At 41.1% G+C, this 20,711-nt stretch overlaps 1 protein-coding gene across 5 annotated transcripts in view; it reads left to right on the forward strand.

The window, feature by feature from the left end:
• Nucleotides 1-6,010: 6,010 nt before the first annotated feature.
• Nucleotides 6,011-20,711, forward strand: part of HYCC1 (hyccin PI4KA lipid kinase complex subunit 1) — a 43,339-nt gene continuing 28,638 nt past the window's right edge. For 4 of the 5 annotated variants that reach the window (XM_066195840.1, XM_066195857.1, XM_066195877.1 and 1 more), the window contains exon 1: nt 6,018-6,072. The gene's annotated coding sequence lies outside the window, so the exon portion shown is untranslated. Of the gene's footprint in view, nt 6,073-20,711 lie in introns of all 5 variants that reach the window. The other variant, XM_066195848.1, reaches the window with a different exon arrangement.

Consider the following 20,711-nt stretch of genomic DNA (forward strand, 5'->3'; position numbering starts at 1 on the left):
GTGCTGGTTCTTGCATACTGGAGAGTAGGATGTGGCCATGGCAGTGGAGTCGGGTCAGACCAAAAAGATGCTTCTATGCAGACACACTGATGCTGTTTTTCAGGGCTGCTTCCACAGTTCTGTGTGGAGCCAACCACAGTACATGTCCTGAGGACTTCCTGACACTGGCTGGGTGTCAGGGTGTCCAGAATGCTTCTCTGAATTAGCAGAGGAGTCATGAACTTTGTAGGCTTGGCTCTAGCACCCTGACTTCAGGGCTAATGGGCTTACATCAGAAGGGAGAGCTTCCTATATAAAAACGTGTGCACGTGTTTCATCCAGCCCTTGGGAATCAAAGGCAAAGCTGACAAGGGTGACCCAAGAGTACGCAGTGAAACACGTCAGCTGGTATCTCTGACTACAACCGCAGCCCCTCCATGAGCTCAGCACACGCCGCGGGAGGAAGTGGTGAGCGCAGCCGAGCAGCCTCGCACACACCCGGCATCGCCCTGACACGGCTGGCCTGGCTCACTGGGAAACATCCCATGACTGTAAGCTTCTCACGGAAAAAAAGAAATGCAGCTCTTGGGCTGGCCAGGGTGTCTGAGGGCCCTTGTAAACCGAGCTGCTAATTTTCTGTAGTCCGGCAGCAAGACAATAAATACACGCATTCAGAATAGTCACGCAGGCACGCAGGGGCGGGAGAGGAATTTTCTGTAGGAGTAACAATTAGCAAGCATCTGAAGAACCATGAAAACTTAAAAATCCTTGAATTGCTTTGCAACATTTTTCCTCACGTCTCTTACAACATCATCACCAGCCCACCCTGTTCTTCCTTGTGTATACAGAGGAGAGCAGCCTCCAGCCAGGCACTACGAACGGCTGTGGTTAGGGAGAGGAAACCCAGCTCAGCCGTGATAATTAAGATAGCTGTGATACTTTAATTGAGCTGCTAATACCAAGGCAGAGGTGTTGTGTAGAAGGCCTCTGGGTAGCAGTTCTTCTTTCAGTCCTTTGCTGAGCAGGAAGGACGGCAGTGCTGAGTCCGTGGGGAGCATGCCACAGGACTCGCAGGAGATGCTCTGCTGTAGTGGATCCTTATCTCTTCCTTCTAGCTGCCCCCTCCCAAATACAGCCTCTCCTGCTGTCAGTTCTGTCATGATGCTGCATGTTAGACTGTACTTCTCACAACAGCAATCTCCACGTTGTTCCTCTCTTCCCCTCCCTTTCCTTGAGGGCTCATCTCTAAGATTTTGGACTACGCAGGCTTTGATGCAATACCTGTGTCTTTCCACTCAAACAATTAGTCTTGTGAACTGCTGTGCTTATAAACCTACATGCTTTTAACCTCTGCTTTTTAAGTGTGAGGAAGAAAAAGTAATGGATATCCTAGCTCTTGTGTAGTGAGGATAGTTCATATATTATTTATGCTTGTGATGGTTTGGTTGCTATGTTTTTAAATATTGCCTTATGTTAGTGGTATAGTAAGAAAAAGCTTTTTCTGTTATCAAATCCTTATAGCATTTCCCCCTTAAAGTTTAATAAAAATCAGAATCTATTATCTTGTATTTTCAGGTATTGTAAGCATCATCCCTTAGTGCAAAATATTGATGTGGAACGTACTAGTTACATAACTGGCCTTTGAAAACAAGTCACATGCAGTTTTAAATTTGAGTTACATGAATTTAAACTTTTTGGAAAGTCTTTGCATAGTACAATAAATTAACTTTTTTGTTTTTAATTTTACTGCAGTGGTTTTGCAATAAATATTTCTTTGCAATATTAGCAAATCAAGCCATAGTAGTGTTGTACCTGTGTGTAGGCTTTGTCATGAAAAGCAAAGTAAGGAGAACTCCAGGTTGTCAGGAGAACTCCCAGCTAGTAAGAAGTGGAAGATAAAAACTATATTTGTTTAGAATATGTAAAACTTACCACAAATTATAAGTAAAGGATACTTCTTTATAATTTTATGCTAATGTATGATTTTTAAAAAAAATTTGGAGTTCTAGTAAAAGGACTTTATTTAAAAAATTGACCAACAAAATGCATATATAATCCTTCCTTCCTGAACAGTTTCCTTTAAAATGTTTTGTGATAATGTGAGAAATCTGAGACTGTGAGATATTCAGTGTTTCAGAGTCAAACAGATGTTAGCTAGTGATTTTTCACTTTCTGGAAATATCTGGTAAAAAGCTTTCTGCTAGAGCAATTTTCTGTCAAAACATGGTTCTGATAAAATGTAACATTTTGTAGGAAGATATTGGTTTCTTTTATGTTTTCAGGAGAAAGCTATGGAAATATTTTATTTATGGTTGAAACAAGACTATAAAGAAGAAAACCATAAGTCAAAACTGAACATCTGACACTGTCAAAATATCATAGTCAGTTGTTTCAGAGGTCCTAAAATAAAAATTGCAGAATTTGTGTTTTTTCTACAGAAAGTGCTGTCGTCTTATTTCTATTAGGAAGGAAATTTCAGAATATCTGTTTTTCCTTCCTAGGTCAGCATGATTTTTATATTTTTTTTTCTACCTGACTTTTTGCATGCTTTGATTACTGAGACTGTTTTCATGAAGAATGCCAGTCCAGGAGTCTCCAGAGCCTTCTGCATTTGTTGCAAAGCTCTTGGACCTCTGCTGATTAGAAGAACGACTTGATGCTTCCTCGTAGACCCAATTAGAGGAGTTAATCAAAGGCTCTGTGGGAGAGCAATATGAATTCTGGGCATCTTTGTAAATCCTTGCTGAATTTCTAATCAAGAGTACTGACTGCTCTTAATTCTGCAGCGAGTGTTGCCCTATCCTAATCAAAACAGAAGGGCTGCAACACAATGGTGCTCCCATCCATGGTGCAGCACTGGCTGTTACTGTGGTCACAGCCAGCCTGGCCTAGGCTGGCACTGGGACAGAGGACCAAGAAATTGTCCCTTCTGGAATTCTGTCTCTCTTGCTAAACATGCCCTTCTTGGTGTCTCATAGGCTACAGATTTGGTCTGAGATCAGATGACAGGAAATAACTGCTATTTTTTTCTCATGGTCCAGATGCATTATCTTTTCAAAATGGTCTCTGTGTTGAATTGAGCTTTAAGAACATGGTCATATGACAGAGATTAAGGTTGTTAAGTATTTATTTATCATGGATTTCTATTTTTAAAGAAGCTTACAACTCCATTATATATCTAAATATAAGAACTTGTAATGAATAGGCAGAGATTGAAAATTATGAAGCAGGCGGAAGCTCCAAATTATATTTCTGAGAAATGAGAATGTTTTACGAAATCTGAAAAGATCTTCTTCCAGGAAATACTGTCTGTGAAACAGCATTGAGCAGTCCTGACTGCTGTGAAAGTGGAACAAAACTTCTGATTCTTCATGGCCCTCCTCTGAGAGGGCAGTTTGAAATGGACTACTAATAGCAAAAAAGCTCTGCCCTAAACATGAGACTAAACTGCAGTAAGTGATGTGTACATTCCTGCACAAAAATCCAAACACATTAAAACCAAAATTTTTTGCATACTTTTTGTGCATCTAGAATATTTAGGCTACTGTGCTAAGAATGCCTGAAACGCTAAAATAATTTAGGAGTTAAAAAAAATAAAATCTGTGAAATAACACAAGCTGAATTATTTTCTTTTGCTAATGTGACCTGACATTAAAGGACAGTTATCTGCTGCATGAGAATAATTTGCCTGCCTTCTGTTTGCAGATGATTCATTACTTTGATAATCATTAGAGTTATAACATATTAATAACAGTAAAATTAATAACTAATGATAACATGATCTCAGTACCTCTGTTTGCAGTCATCAGGGTCACTTGGTGTGTCACAAGCCACATCAGTAGGCAGTCTCTCTCCTGACACTGGGTCTGACCATGCAGGATAACAAACTCTTCCTGCACTGCTGTATCTTTGCTTCCATTGGTTGTTTTTTGGTCCTTTCAGAACTACAGAACTGAGCAGTAAACCAGCTTAGGGGACAGAATCATGTTTAAAAATTCTTGGTTTTTTTTCTACTTGGTTGTCTTCAGACTGAATTGATTTGGCCTTTTTTGTAGCTGTTGGGTCACAAAAACCAGGAGGGTCTCAGGAATAGCTACAGGCAGCAGGTGGGAAAGACACTGCGATGGAAGCTGTGTATGCCTGCAATGCTGTTGGCAGGAATAATGATGAGAATGCAGAGAAAGTCAGTCAGGTAAAGAGCTTTAAAAAACCAAAATCCCCAAACTGTTGAGTATTCTGGCTGTGATACAGATGTATATTCTTTCAAAGGTAAAAGTTTATTATCTCCCTTTAAAAGTTCCATTTGGTTGTTCCTAAGATTATGGCATTTAACTGTCTCTCTTCATCTTAGTGAAATAATAAAGCTTTTACAAACCTTTGTTGGAATTAATAACTATCTTTTCAGGAAAACAGACCTATTTTATCCAGTGTCATAGAAACTGATGACAGAATGAATTTAGACCATAACACAGTGGGAGTATTCTAAAGACAAATGGCTTAGTAATACATTTATATTCTAAAAGCAGTTTTTATGTATTATAGTTTATATTATAAAAGGTCCTGGAAAATTTTATTTGAAATTTTATTGAAAATATTTTATTGTCAACATATTAGTATACTTTATACCTATGGAAATGAATGGTACAATAGCACAAGTCTAGAAGGAGCTCAGACAGAATGATACTGATGTCGATATGCAGGATGGCCAAGAAAAAAGAAGTGCATTGAACCTAGTGTCTTCTCAGCTTCAAGGCTCCAGAGAAGTCTAAAAACTTGTGTGTGAGCATATTATCTTACCTGTACACAGTAACTGAGGAAATGAACATGTGCAAGGCGTAGAAGACCATGGCTTTTAAATGAGTCCAAATGATTTTATGGGACAGCATTTTGTGACAGTGTTGTTGGTGTTAATTCAGGCTCTGTCATTACATGATATTTGACACAGACCAAATCACAGCCTCTTTGCCTTGATTTCACCACACAGCAATTAGATTACTGATTAACTTAATCTTTATTAATCCTGAGGATTACCAGAAGTGCGTGCTTCTGAGGGAATAAAATTTACATCCTAAAAGCATTACAAAGAAACTCTGGTGGTAACAACAAAAAGAGTAAACATAAAAAGTAGCGATTTGTAGGACCCGAGGTTTTATTTCAAAATTGTTCTTCAGAGCAGTCCAAGGATGTCAATAAAGAAGAAGAGAAAAAAAAAAAAAAAAAAAAAAAAAAAAAAAAAAAAAGAAAAAAAAAAGAAGGAAAAAACTCGTATTTGAAAAGGCCTTGGAGTGCTGTGGAATGAGACTTGCCCAGAATTGCTTCACTTAGGGAAGCCTGATAAGAATCCAGTATCTAAATAATGATTAAGACACGCCTGATGAAAATTAGGAGGCATTCAATTCCGTGTCATTCCCATCAGGGTGCCCGTAAGCGTCTCCTGTGGAGCTGCCAGGCGCACCTTTGTTGGGCTGGGGCACTGTCAGACCGGAGTGCCTGCCCTTTCTCCTGCCTCCAGCTCTGTTTTCATTGCCAAGTGACAGGCCGGGGGGAATGCGTGATTTGGGACAGCGGTGGAATACACGCAGCTCTGGCGTTGCTCTCCCGAACCCATCCCAAGCGCTGCCGCGCGTTTTGTTCCGAGTGCCCGCTGCCATCCGCGCTCGCAGGGCAATTTCGGGAGCGGGCGCTGCCCCGGAGGGCGCATCTCCCCGCGGGGCACGACCTTGCCCAGCACTCCAGACCCTGCCTGAGCATGTCCCAGGACCACGCTCCCGGCCCAGCCGCGGCGGGGAGCCGAGGACTTGCCCAGCTTCCGTGCCCGCCCCCGGGGCGCCCTCACAGCGCGCCCACCGTTCCCGCCCGGCCCCGCCGCCGCCCGCCCGCCCTCGGAGCCGGCCGGCCCCGCCCATCGGGGCTCGGGCCGCGCGCACGGCCCGCTCTGCCGCGCTATTGGCTGGCGTGACCGCGCTGCGCGCCCCGGTTGGTTGCGGCGGCCGCCAGGCAGCGGCGGGGCGGGGCGGTGTCCGCCCGCCGCTGCCGCTCCCGGCGGGAGGGTGAGTTTGAGTCGCGGTCGCGACGGAGCCGCCGGGTAGGAGGGTGAGTTCGATTCCCGGCCGCTCCCGCGGGGACAACTTTTTTCCCGCGCGAGGCTGGCGCATCCCGACGGGGCGGCCGCGGCCGTCGGACAACTCGCGGCCGACTGAGCGATCCCCCCGGACTGCGGGTCCCGTGCCCCACCCTGGGGCAGCCGGCGGCGCGCGGCTGGAGCGGCCGTGACTCGCCGGGGCGGCGGTGGGCGAAGGGCGCGGGGAGGGAGGTCGGTCGGGAGGGGGCGGCGGAGTTGCCGGGGACAGGGTCGGTGCCCGGGGGCGATGGAGGGGCAGGGCGGCTCCCCGCTCCTGGTGCGGGGCTACGGGGCGGCGCTCCGGGCTCCGGCTGCAGCTTCCCCTCTTCCCGCGGGTCCTCCCGGTGCCCCGCCAACATCCCGGCCGCGTCTGGCCGCCCGCTCGCCGCGCACCGCCCGCCCCCGGTCCGGCTGCGGCGGGGCACAGCGGGCAAGCGGCGGCATGGCCGGGGCGTCTGGGGGCCGGCGGGGCAGCGGCGTCTTGTGCCGCCGGGAGAAGGCGGCCGGGGCTGCGGGAGAGACAAAGGAGCTGCTCCGCGATGCCCCCGAAGCAGGGCAGGCAGCGGCGGTGCGTGGCAGCGAGCTTCCCGGCGCCGCTGCAAACCTTGGTGGGGAGGTTTGGGACGCAGTTCGGCGGCGTGCTGTGAAACGCCTTCATGCTGACCCGTCCCGTGGGCACGTTTGGCGGTATCGCCGCCGCGGTGAGCTGGGTGCCGGCCGCGGGAGGCGGCAGCAACAGTTAGAATCGCGGAGTTGGCGGCTCCGGGCGGGCAGCGCCGCAGGGCTTGTGCCTCCAGCAGCTTCGTGGTTTAACTGGGCGCACATGAAATTGGAGTGACCTTCCGTGTGCTTTGTGTGTCTGCCGTAACGATGGAAGCAGGGACAGTGCCCGTGGACTTGACTTGTCCCGTGTAATCCCGGCAGCCATCACGTTTGTTGCCCGTCCAATTGAATTGTAGCTCTCTGCCGAAAAAGCTCCCCAGCCTTAGGTTCACGGGCAGAAGATTTGTGTACTTGAAGGTTACGAAGTCCTGCTAGTATCGACCTTTCAGAAGTTTTAACGTACACTGCCCGTGTGTGAGGAGATGACTGTAGAAGAGCCAAATATGAAAGTCTCCATTACATGATTAGTGTTAGGGTCGTTAGCTGCAAATTCGGATTTAGTGACTTTCTTTTTTTAAGGCAAGCAGAGCAGATTGCACTGCAGAGAGGCAAAAAGCAGTGTTATATGGAGCAAAGCATCGAGTGACATTGATGACTGCATTTCATGGCATCTAAACGGCTTTCCTGCAGTTTTTCTCTCCAATAATGGGCTTACATGCTACAGTGGTCTTTCAGAAGTTTGTGCTTTCCACAATATCATAGAAAGGTTGGGGTTAGAAGGGACCTTAAAGATCATATAGTTTCACGCCCAAATGGCATCTTGCTTTTGTACCCTCCACCTTTCAACAAATTCTTTTATGGTACACAAAGTAAGTACTGTTGTATATAATGTGGTCAAAATAATTTGCAATCTATTGTAGTTTCATCAGTGAAATAGTTTTGGTAAAAGCCATGTGCTTTGAAGTTGAATTTCAGATTCTTCTGGCAGTGTTTTTGGATATATTTTTTTCCTCCAGAGTAGGAAAAAATATAAAACCACTAATTTTGGAGTACAAAACCTGTCTGCTTCTCTTCTGTGATAATCTCTTTGTGAGGCAAGGCACTTCTAATCGGCCTTTTTTCAGAGGGATGATAATTTTGAGGAAGTTTGGTACTAGTTGGGAAGTTGGGATGATTTATTAACTGTAACAATTCACTTCCTTGCAACTGTAAGCTGTTTTAAAGGGACGTATTAAATTTAACCAGAAGGCTAGGAAAAAGGCTATCAGGGGCAGAATCACATTGAAATTCTGCTGTAGTCTCCTGAATTTGCTTTCACTTGAGAGAGTCCATAGGAGACATGTTCCCAGGCATAGCTGGGTAGTTAAGTCACTTGGATTCTAATTTTATGAGGACTTGTATCACAAGCATGTGCATGAGATATTGTAAGGCTGGGCACTACTACAAGTGGTGTGTGTCATCTGTGTTTTACTTAGCACAGTGGGGCTGGCTCTAAGCTGGGAGATGAGCCCATTTGCTGATGCATCTGACTGGGTCAAACCTAATAGTAAGTCACTGAGTTGAAGTCTCATTCATAGTACACATTCCTCTAAAACCCCACTACCTCGAACCTTCCTCATGTTCATGTCAAGGAATTGATTGTCATTAAAGCCTACCTTAAGGTGCACATTAGCTTGTCTTCTTAACCTGTCACTGGCTTTAATGCATGCAATGTGAAAATCACCTTGTTCATTCTGGAGGTTTAAATTATTAGTTATGAAATGTTGGCTAATATCTGCTTATTTTAATTAGAAAATAAGTGGTCTGGTGTGACATTGTTTTTTCAGGTTGTGTGGAGAATGCATAGTTTGCAAAATGATTTCTTAGAGAAAAGTCAGAGTTCCCAGGCTTCCCTTTGGGTCTAAGAGCTTGTGGCGTATTTGAGGCTTTCAGATGACACTTATAAGAGACATAAATGTTGATGTTGATGAGAATATTAAAATGTAGTAGCTCTTGGGCTTTTAACAAAGATCACCTGTGCACTCAGCAAACATACAAAGCCTCCATCAGGAAGAGCTTAGACACAAATCCGTTAGGTGAATTGCTAGGTCAGGTTTCATTCCCAGCCCTTCCCTCTGACAAATGCACTCCCTGCACAACCTGGCGTGCTTCCTCTCTCCCAAATGGAAGACTGGGTACAAAGGTTATCCTTAGGTCTCCCATAGTACTGTGTGGATAGTTTTGTTAGCAGAGGTGGAAGCTACACCTGTGAATCACTGCACTTGCGTGTGTTATGTCCAGTGTTACCAAGTAGTCGATGTTCCAAGAGCAAGGTGCATGAAATTTAAGCAGGAGATCTGATCTTGCTGTATAGGAAATGAGAAGCCTGACAGTGTGACCTTCCCTGCCTGCATACTCTCTTTTCTTTGAAGAGAACTAGCGTCCAAATCTTGTACACTTCAGAAAAACTGCAGACTGCCTATCTGTAATTATCTGCTGAGGTTAAATAGTTTGACTGGAGTGACTCTTGTCTAATCTCTGAGACTTCCATGGGATTATGGAAATACAGCATGCTTAGAACCTGCAGTTTATATGCAATGTCTTTCAGTGTGTTGGTTTGTACTTGGTAGGATGTAGAGTTTGTTGATTTTCTGGAATCTTGTAGTTCCCATGCTTAGGAGAATTACAGCTTTTGTTTTGTTAATGCTGTTCTGTTTAATTATGCAAGTATATATATAAAAGACCACTTAAATTAGAATTTTAGGCATGAGATCTTTTCTTTAAATCTGTGTTTTCTTTCTGTTCCAGGAAAAATAGCCCTTTTGGCGTTTGCTGTCCTCAGTTGCTAGAATTGAAATGGTGATGTATGAAATGCACATTTGGAAGTGGAGAATGTGTTGCAGTGAAAGCATTTTTATTACTAGCATGAGTTATTTAGAAACTTAAATTGGATTAGTTTATTTGAAATGCTTCATGAGATAATCTTGGAAGACAACAAGGTGTCAGGATAAGGACAGAAATCTGTGTCAGTGTTGTTGAAGACAAGGAGTATTAAAGTATGAAAATGTTTTTAATGTGTAGCAACTGCATATTGCTGCTAGGCTGTGTTTAAAGCTGCTGCTCAATCTCTGCATGCCATTAAAATGTTTATTCCTGCAATGGCCAGACTCTTTCCTCTACTCTGTAATGTGTAAGTGTATGTATACACTTGTTAGATGAAGTACTTCTGCATGAACTTGAGATTTTATCTATAAACAACTGACTGACACTTGAATTATTTAAAGTTATTTGAAGACATTTAAAATGTAGAAAATTTTGCCCAAGGCTGACAGGTGAAATGCTTCTGCATTTGTTCTTTCTGTAAATTAGATCCCTATCAGAATTTGTGTTGGAACTTTGCTAGCATGAAAACTCAAATACTCTTGGACTAGATTAAAAAAAAAAACAAAAAACCACCCCAAAATACCAAAACCAACATCTGGAAGATCTAACAACTGTAATAGTTTTCAGTTCATAGCATTTCTAAATTAGTGCTAGCTATGAAGTATTTTCTTGTACTTGTGGTGAAACTGTTTTGAAGCCTTTGTCCTAATCAGGACCATGTTCGTGAGGAGCAGAGTAAAAATAGCATCTTGGCCGAGTCTGTGAGGGCAACTGTTATTTATGGCAATTTCTTTAGTCACATCCCCACATGAACTTACATGCTTTGCTAACAACTAGAAAGACAGTGAATGAAAGCAGTATAACTTACAGCCAAGTGAGTCCTGAAATTGTCTGAATGGGACCATATTTTGTCTTGTAGTACCAGAAAGGGGAGGATGTTGGTGTAGTTGGTGTGATGAATTGAGGATTCTGTTTATAAGGCTTCAGTGTGACTTCTAAGTGGTGTACAAATGTAAAACAGATGGGCTCAATAAACAGTTGTTATTAGTAGCATTGTATGTTAGAACTGGAATTAATAATGGACATGGACTTTGGACAGATATTTAATTTTCATTAGTCTTGTATATGTAGAACGCCATGGAATGTGGGGATATGCATGAAACATTTCCTCATTTATAAATGACCAGCGGTGCTGAAGAATCATCTAATTGTTGAGACGAAGACTTGGAAATGGGTTATCTCTTCAAAACAGATGTATGTTTTTTGTTTTTCCATCTCTAACCTCTGATGATATGAAATGCTGTGTAGCAACTGAAGCATAGCGAAGAAATTTAGGGGAAAGTAATATTAGTAAAACATGCTTATTGCTGATGCAGAAGTCGCTAAGTATCTGTATTCCATCCTGATTGGCACAAGAGCTCTCATTCTGAACTTTGTGACAGAAAATGTATATTTGAGGCACTTTTGATAGCTATTAAAGCAACTTTCTTAGGCTATCCTACCTCTTACCTTTACATTTTGTTACGTTCCTCTGTTTGGAAGCTAACCTTTACTTAAAAATAGCATAGCATGCTCTGAAGCTTTACTGGGTACTAATTAACACACTTTGGTGCTTAAAGCCTTGCTGTCTCCTAAGGTTTCCTGCTGTTTGCACTGGATAAATATTTATGCTTCAGCAAGGCATTAATTTCAACCTGATGAACAGTGCATACAACTGTAATATTTTGCTAATACTAAACACCATGATTCACTACTTTTGCTATATTTTGTTGCAGTTTTTTTTTTTAGGAAGAGGGGGAAAATCTCATTACACTTCAAATACGTGGTAGAGAATTATATCTAATACTCAGCAATTAAGCTGTCTACTAGTGTTGAGTATTGTACAGGAGTTAGTGCTGGATAATACAAGGTCTCCATGAGTGTCTGGTTAATGGACAAGGCTGTACTATGTCGTTGTGATTTGTCTTCAAGCAGTTGAATCCTGTTCTCATAAATAAAAGCAATTGTTTTCTATTCTTTAATACTATTTGCTGTATTATAGGAGATGACTGTAAAATGTGTAAAAGCATTTAGTTGACCTAGTAAATTTTTAAAAATTGCATTTGGCAGGTTTTTGACACCAGCCACCTTCTCTGTCAGTTAGGATACTGTGAATATTTTCAGTGTACTGTATAAAACCTGTCAGATATGCTACAGTCACATTCCTACCCGAGGAAGTAGACTAAAGCATCTTCAAGTATAAAAATGAATGTTCTTCTCCCCCAGTAAATACTCTTTTGCAGTATTGGCTGACTGAAGGAGACTGTGTTTCTTCCAGATTTGAAGCAGTAGATTGCAGCATCATGCATTTGGTGTTAGGCTGGTGGAGGGGAGAAAAGAGTGATCAAAGTGGGGGAAGGAGCAGTATTGGGGAATACCTTAGCTCTTGGCACTTTGTGCTAAACTAACAATTTTATGTTCCTTACAGTCAATTTAGACTCGATTTGCCAGTGAAGTGCTGAGTATTATCCTCCAGTTTGTGGTTAATAGCACATATGGTTAAACCAATTACTATATACTGAGTTAAAAGAATATATTTCTTATTGAATTCCTTTAGGCTGTGCCAAAATACCTGCCTGCTTCGTTTCACATGCTGCAGACGTGCTACTGTCTTTACTCAGTTACAGCTTTTAGGCTCAATAAGCTGCAGTCTTTCTGCTCACATCTCTTACGTTCCTAATTATATTGACTCCGTATGTCAGGTGTAAAAAGACTAATAGGCTCCTGCATTTTTTTCCCCCTCTTTGAACTGAATTCCCAGTGCAGCAGCCACAGGAGCAGGTGAGAGGCTTTTGACAGTAATTCTGCACGTCTGCTTACATGTGCATCTGTAGCTTTGTGAGTGCTTGTATAATATTAAGAGTTTCCTTCCTATCTTAGGAGAATGTGATTTATGTTTAATTGTAAAGCTGAGGAAAAAATTTTGAGTTTCTTTACCCCCCTCCCTGTTTTCTCAGCAGCATTATGTGTCAGTACTGTAGATGAGGGGTATTTTCACAACAGTGTGTTGTGATGAGACACTTCAGACAATCAAATTTGTTCTGTTACTCAGTGAAACACAACAAAGGAAACAGATGTTTTGCTTAGTCTCTAATGATACAGCTTGAAGTAACAGGATTCTGTTGTCTTAGCTGGAATTGGTTGAAGTTTAGTTGAATTCTGAGTAATGTGTGCAAATATAGCAGAACTGCTCTTCCTGCACTTCTGCATCATGCTGGGCATGGCTGAGCAAATTTGCAATCTCTGCTACTTTTAATTCTTTTGCTGCCTTACTTTAGTTGGTATATGTATTTTTGGTCTCATTTTCTTTGTTCTTAGGCTAAAATTTAAGAATATCTGAAGCATATGCATTTGCGTTGGTTATCAAGGGGTTTTACTAGAATGGAGTGGTTATTTGTGCACTGATGTTTTATCCCAGACTGTTACTGGCAGACTGACTGCGCAGGGAAAAATTATAACCATTTTCCACCAGAAACAACATAATCAGAGGATTTCTCTAAACTGTGCCATTCCCTTGTGGACATAATACACACATTCATTCGTTCCTTAGGGAAGTAATGGAAATCTTTGGTCCATTCCTGTTTTAGTGGTATTCAAAAGTGGCTTAGAGGTTTTGTCCTGTTTTGGTAAAGAAGTGGATGCTAGTTCTCCTATGCTCACAAAGCCACTCCAATCTGTGAAACACAGGCAGGGTCTGCCTTAAGCATTTACAGCTGTTTCTTGGTGTGATAGAATGAAAGTTCTATATAAATTCAGTCGGTGAAGTAGGATGTGGATGCATTTGGTGTCAAGGGAAGAAGGGGCACCTAGATGAAGGTCCTGCTTATACAGTAAATAGGGGAACTGAAAAAAGTGAATATAGGAAGTTAACTGTGTGATGAAACAGAAACCAAGTGATGCCACACTTACCCTTGAATAAGTTCCTTAAATGTGTTCACTGATGTTAAATGATAGGTGTATGAACTTCTTGTTTTGTGCAATTAACCCCCACCCCTCAAATGTCATATTGTTTGAAAAGTGGCCATTCACTCGTTATATTTGTGTTTTTTCTTTCAGTGTGGTAGAGGTTGTTTGCTCTTGGTCATTGCAACACTTCTTTCCTGTGCTTATGACAGTTTTTACAAGCAGGATATGTTGTGTCCAAGGGTTGTTTGGCTGTATTGATGTCCCTGGGCTGTGCTTCATCCACTCCACTGCGCCCCAAATACATGTGCAATCAATGAGCAATTTCCATGTATTGGCACAACTGTGTCTGCCTTTCAAGTGACTTCTCAGTTGCTGCTTGTAAGCACAATACGCTAAATCAAGTTCCCAAGTTCACAGTCTTGAGATCATTATAGAAATACATTTTGGCCACTTTGTAGTTAGGCTACAGAAATATTTGCCTGGCTCTAAATCATCAAATCGGTGCTCTAAGCCAGAACTCTGAATTGATGACTGATTATAGAAGCACCACTCACTTCTTCTAGAACTACTATGTATATGTAAGAATGCTCTTAAAAATCAGGCCTGTCTTGAGCAGGAGACATTATGTGATTTAATGAGAATGCAAATAAAATGAACAAAAAAAAGAAAATGATTGTATGCTCTGTTATTTTTAATCTTAAACTGTTTTCTGCTACTCAAGTGATAACAATATAAATTCCTTAGAAACATTCTGTTGTTGTGACTTTGGAATAATGGCAGATTACTTGGTAACACCATTACCCTGGAAATCTGAACTCAAATAAAGAGTCCTTCCAGAACCTGTATAATTTGAGTTTTATTAGCTTTCTGTTTCTTGGAGTAATTAATATTCTGACCTTTAGATGCTTTTATGAAATGGGAGCTTTTTAATCTAACTTGAATTCAATCTAAATTAATACATCTCTTAACATAAGACAATTATAATCCTTTTCTGCTTTGACACTGTTATACTTTTGGGATTTGACTTTTTTAAAAAATTACAATGCAGAACAACACATACAGGGTAGTAAATTCTCTTGAGACTTTGAGTTACATATATTTTGTCTGTACTACAGCGTTTATATGTGACAGTAGAGCATTTAATATATTGGATGTATCTTCTGAATGAGACAGAAGCGTGGGTCCTGCTCTTAAAAATTTCAGTTGAGAAGTCATGCTTTTCTGTAGCTTGTAAAGTATGTAAAAACCCACAAAATTGTTCTTAGTGCTCTGAAATGTTTTTCAGATGACTGTGTCCAGTCTTGTGAGTATATACGGATGGGCTCTTGTGGGGGTGGGGGAAAGTGGAGGGATGAGGAGGAATATGAGAACTGTCATGAAGAGAGAAAGCGTGTTTCTCCTGAAGCTGTTTAACACAGCTAAATACATGCATTGCATGCATATATCGATGGATAATTTTAGTTCTGTAATTTAACAGGGAGCAGTTATTGACCACTAAGACTAAGTCCTAAGGTTATTTGCAGTATTGATGCACTCCTCTTCTGGAAAATGCACCTTTGTATGTTTCTTTTGTTTTTTTTTCCTGTGAAAATGACCCACTAAAACACCTATCAGTAGACTGTCATAAACCTCTTGCTGCCATAAAGTCTGGGGTGTATTCCTGATAGCAAGGTTCCTGCTTTTCTTTCATGATCTTTGAGGAGATGGTAGAATGGTATAGTAGAGATAATTTGCAGATAGAAAGGTATCAGGAGTGCTAATGCTGCTTCATACGTAGGGTTAGGGTGATGGGATGTATCATAGCACTTAAAATAAAGGTTCTGGAGTCGAAATCAAACCTTTCCATTGCAGTTGTATCTTGTCTGATATTATGCTACATTGTAGATCTTCCCTGGGTAGCCCAGTGGGGTGATACAACTGATCCCGAGAAGCCAACAGGAGCCCCGGGGAGAGTTCTCTTTTCTTTGTGAAGGGCTGGGTGCCCTGGAATGGGTTTGGCCTGAAAGGAGGGGCCTGTGCTTTACCAGATAAGGCTGTCCTGGCACAGGAATGGTGTCCCCCAGTTTAATGTTCCTACCAAAACCTTCCAAACTGCAACTGCTGGCCCAGTCTCCCTTTCCCCCTCCCCTGCGCAGGGGTGGAGAGCAGAATTAGGGGCACAAAAAGTGAAGATTACAGGTTGAGATAAGAACAATTTACTGGAAACAGAAATGGAGTAAGAAAGCAAACAGTAACAGCTACACTATCAATAACAAAGTGTACAAAATAGGCAAATGATTCACACATGATCGCTCACCGTGCAGAACTGGCTACCCCAGTGCATCCCCTGGCAATGATGAGGTGGTATAGAACAGCAACTGGATCCTGGCTATGCCCTTCCTAGATACTGCAGAAATTAACCCTGTCTGGCTTGAATCTGACATAAGCCACTTTTGAAGCACCTGTGATTTTTGCAACTCAATTCTCAGTTTGTGGAGCTCCTCACATTTTTTGAAAGCAGAAGGAAGATTCAGTTGAAATCAAGTCCATTGTGCTGCTACAAAATTTGTTCCTCGTGTGGCTTGTGTAGTATCTTCTAAAGTTAGTGTCTGGCTTGCAGGTAGACATCTCTGCTTTCCAACTTGAATGAGGTGCAAATGCCTAGAGGAGAGTTGGAAATAGACAGTCTCCTAAAATCTCTTTCTCAGCCAGCAGAGTTGGAAAGTTTTGGTCAAAAGTCTTGCATTCTTAATGTTGCTGCTAAAAAGTAGGTGAAGAGTCTCTCAAAGTCCTGTCCTGCTTTGTGAGCTGTGTCATTTTCCTTCTGATAGGTCACTGCTAAACTACTTGCCAGATGAATGCTTCTGGATTTGTACTGGCTGAAACTATGTGCTGTAATGGTAGGAGGTGTTAAAATTGTGTCTTTTACAGTCAGTGCTCAGAGATGAAGTTCAGCCTCTGCCCAGTTCTCCACATGCTATTCAGTCATACTCAAGCTATTGTGCAGCATCTGCCTGTGCATGCTTTATGCTGAGAGCCTTCCAGCAGCTGGATTACCCAGCACCTTTCTTTTCATATGACCGAATGTTCGGAACAAACTCTAACGTGAGATGACTTGCAATTTTCACTTAGAAAACAATAAAAAACCTTGGTTTTTAAAATTAGCTTGCAACAAATAGACTTCACTAATGGATTAAGTGAATAACTGTCTGTAAAGGTAATACTGGGCTAGCATTGAAGGTTGAGGCAAGGAACCACATGTCACAGCATTGCTACCAAAATAATGCTCCATGCTTTTGAAAAGACCATTGCTTGGTTCAAGAATTGCACGCAATACTAAAATTAAAGCTCCAACACAATTATTTTCCCTATAGTTTTTTGTATTTCACTGTTTTAAATTTGCCTTTAGGTTTTGAGAAATCTTCCTGATTTTGTAGGAATGTAGTGTACTTTGGGCTTAGGGAACTAAGGTATAAAAGAACAATAAATTTGTTTGGGGTTCTGTACAGAATGTTTCTTGTCAGTGGTGAACTTGTGCAGCACCACTTTCCCTTAGGGAAGTGATAAGAGCACTGTGTCATGTACTGTGGAATTGCCAGTTTCCTGATGTTCTCAACACAAGTTACAGAAGTCTTCATGCATAGAAAAAAGATTTCTAAAGCTTTCTAGTTCATTCATTTGGTTAAGCTTGTGCTTGTACTCATTTTAATGTTACTCAATTTAAATTCTATTTCTGTATGATGCCTTTAGTTATTATCTTGATTTTTCTTTGTATGTGTTGAACAGTTAACTGTGTTAATCCAGAAAACATAAGGACTTAGATTAAGACAAGATTTTTCAATTACGTGTTCCATTCTGTCTAAGATTGTGCTGTTTAAATGTCTGTTCTTTCTTTAAGAGTCAATAAGATGTAAATAGTAATGCTTGCATGAAATAAAAGAGGAAGCAAATATATTTTAGCTGTTACAAAAACTGCTTTGAAAGTAATAAATCTTCCTTTATTTCCCTATAATGAAACTATTTATGAATTACAGATGATAGAAAAGCTAAGATTTGAGGATATACTTCAGATGAAATAATTTGAAAGAATAGGGATTCTGCATGCCAGAGAATGGGGTGTAACTGTTCAAGTTGACTTACAGGTGGTCAGTTTTGACTGACTATGGTTATCAGTATGGCAGATGTACTTAGAGTGTGCATTTGTGCAGCAGGCAACAGGGAAGAAATAGTAAAGCAGGATTAAAAAAGGTAGCAAGGAAGAAGTGGTAGAGGACGATGAAAAAAATAAAATTCAAGCTGTGGAAGTTAATTCCTCTTACTTCATTTTGGCACTGTACTGTTAGGGCTGCTTTTGTCCTGCTTAAACAATATAGATCTGATTTACTGTGGCTTGTATAAATTCAAGTGAATATGTCAGTGATTATAGTCTCATATCTCTTCCTGGTGAAAACGAAGTCCTAAGGTTGTTTGGCTGGCATGAGTCATTTTGTTGTCTTGGGGGGCATTTCCCCTTGGTAGTAAAGGGTGAATACAAGGTTAGTTGAGTACAAATGTGGTTTGTAATTGATTGCTAATCTGAAATTGAGCAAATAAATTTGCCAGGAGTCAAAGATCAGGATTAAAACCTCCAAAAGCCTGTGCTATTAGGAGTCTTAGCTTCTGCTTGAGGCATTTTAGAAAGCATTCCTCATGAACGTTTTGGGTCATTTGTGCCTGTGTGACTATTTAGCAGCAATGGAAATGGCCTTGTGGTTTCATGATCTCAACCATAGGTGAGTTGTTGTTTTTTTATTATTTTTTTCCATCTCTTGACAGAATTGAAAGGTTGTAGAAGACTGAGTTTGATACATCAAGTATTTGATGCTTTACCGCCAGGAACCTCCACACAGTATTCTGTGGTACTGTTTGCACAAGAAACAACTTCATTTAACGACAGTTAGTTATAGTTCCTGTATGATCTAGTTGATGTATGGTTGCTTTCTATAGACTGTTTGTTCCTTAATTGCTGGCATCAAAACTGAATTGAGGTCTGTCATCTGTGGCTGAATATTAATAGGTCTATTGTGTTTTTTAAAAATTGTCATGGATATCGTTCAGGGGGGCTTTTCCATTTGCTGGGTAAATATCTATCACTTTGTTATATCCAAGTGTAAATTGTTCAAGAAGCATGTGTGCACAGGATCAGAAAATCTTATTTAAATCTGTATCATGGAAGAGTCCATTGACTCCTGAGTCTTTAGGGCTGATGTTCCACATTGTGATATAAAGTGTAAGCTCTAGATAAGAGCTTCTATCTAAGGTTGCTTCTATCACTGACAGAGGGGAGGGGAAAGTGGGAAGCAAAACTGTACAATGCCCTTGGCAAGATGAAATTAAAATTGACTGCAGTTTCACTTCCTAAGGTTCAGTAATCTATATGAACCACTGGAAACAAATGTTCAGAACAGTTATCTTTGTGTATTCACTGCTGTATTGTGCAGAAGACTGGAGAATGACCATGATGAACCAGATGAGAATTTCTGAAACCTTATTGTCTAGCAGTGGCTGTTAACAGAGGCCAAGATAGGAACTGAGAGAAAACTGGAAGACACGGTTGGGGAAGCAACCTTTGACTCCAGCTTTCTGAACTAGAAGTGCTTATATATTTAGTGGCTCTGGGTAGATTTTTCTATGCATATGTCCATGTGGAGGTTTTTTCTGTGCATTTATGTAAAGTTCCTGTACCCGGACCTCAATGCATACTTCCTTCCTACATTGTTTTTGGTAACTCCTCTTTGTTTTGAGCCTGTCACCTCTAGTGTCACCTAAAACTTGTTATTTCTCCTGTTAGAAGATGCTAACCATCACTTATTTTAGGAATTTGCTTGAGCCTAAGTCAGTGATGCTTGGTGCAACCATAGCTGTCTTGTTTTAAGCTGAAGATGGCAACTATCAGAGAATATTTGATACTGAGTGTTTGAGCACTGTTTGCAGTTGTATATTTGAATTTAACATGTGACTGTTTCAGGCGTAGCACAATGGGGGTTTTGTTTCTTTGTGGAAGTTTGAAAAATATCAAGAGGTCAGACCTGACCTTTGTGGTTTCTGAAACCTGTCGGAGTGGCTTTTGGAGTCCACAGTAGCATCTGTTTCTTTTCTCAAGAGACTTCAAGTGTTTTGCTGCCCATTATTGCAACTACAAGTATCTGAACAGAACAGCTTGATCATATTTGAAATTGTATAGAAAATGAAAAGATCACTGTATCACTAAAATGAGTTGTGCATTAACATCAGGAAAATACATTCTCTTCTTTGGCAATTGAATCAAGAATACACTTGCCTGTGTGCTCTTTCCTGTTCTGTGGCTTACTAAGAATTGTGTCTTTGTCTCTGAAATGAAGGAGAAAAAAGGGTTCAGCTATATGAATTTTAAGTGTAGACTGTAATCCTTTTAAATGAACTTGATCAATCAAGCAGAGCTGACTAAAAGGTTTTTAGTATTTTTTTGTACCACTTCAAAAGGGAAGAAAAGTTGAGTCCTAATTGGCCCATCCCTACTTCTGTGTGCAAACTACTATAGAACAGAAGATGAGCATTTACTAGGGGCTTGATCTTTTATGCGTCTGATGCGTCCTAATGGAATGCTCACAACTTTACTTTGTTCCTGTTCTGGGGTGAGTTGACAGATTTGGCTGACAGTTCATAGATAGCTTAACTTTTTGCTCCATGTTTCCCTTAAGCTATTTTTTTTAGGCAAATAATACAGACTTCCAAGCAGATACTTTACTCATTAGGTAAAGACGCAGTATGTGCTTTTTCTCCTATTTCAGCAATTCCCAGAGGATGAGACTTCAGCAGTTTTTGGCCTCTGGTTTTGTTTTTTCCAGCTCTGTGACTTTCCCTAGAAAATGTCTAATACTGTGGTTTCAGAAGGTCAGTTCTGCAGGTCAATTCATTCTTTATCCAAGTCCAGCCTCCTTGTACTTAATCCAGATTTCATTTACTCACATGAATTCTGTGGGTGAATTCTGAAAATGCTGGGTAGCTGTAAATAGCAAGAAAGCCACCTATTGTGAGAATTTCTTTTTAAAGAAAAACTTGTACATGTGTTGTCTGTGATTTCATTCAAAGGCATAATTTGATATTATTATATTAAAGTCTTGTGTGACAGATATGAAAATCCAAAGCCATTTAAGTAGGTGGATGCATTAGTAAGTTTGCCAGAGAATATGTCTTAATTAGT

The sequence above is a fragment of the Chamaea fasciata genome, unplaced genomic scaffold, assembly GCF_029207755.1.
Source record: "Chamaea fasciata isolate MVZ Bird 193981 ecotype frontalis unplaced genomic scaffold, bChaFas1.0.hap1 SCAF_1, whole genome shotgun sequence".
NCBI classification, from domain to species: domain Eukaryota; kingdom Metazoa; phylum Chordata; class Aves; order Passeriformes; family Sylviidae; genus Chamaea; species Chamaea fasciata.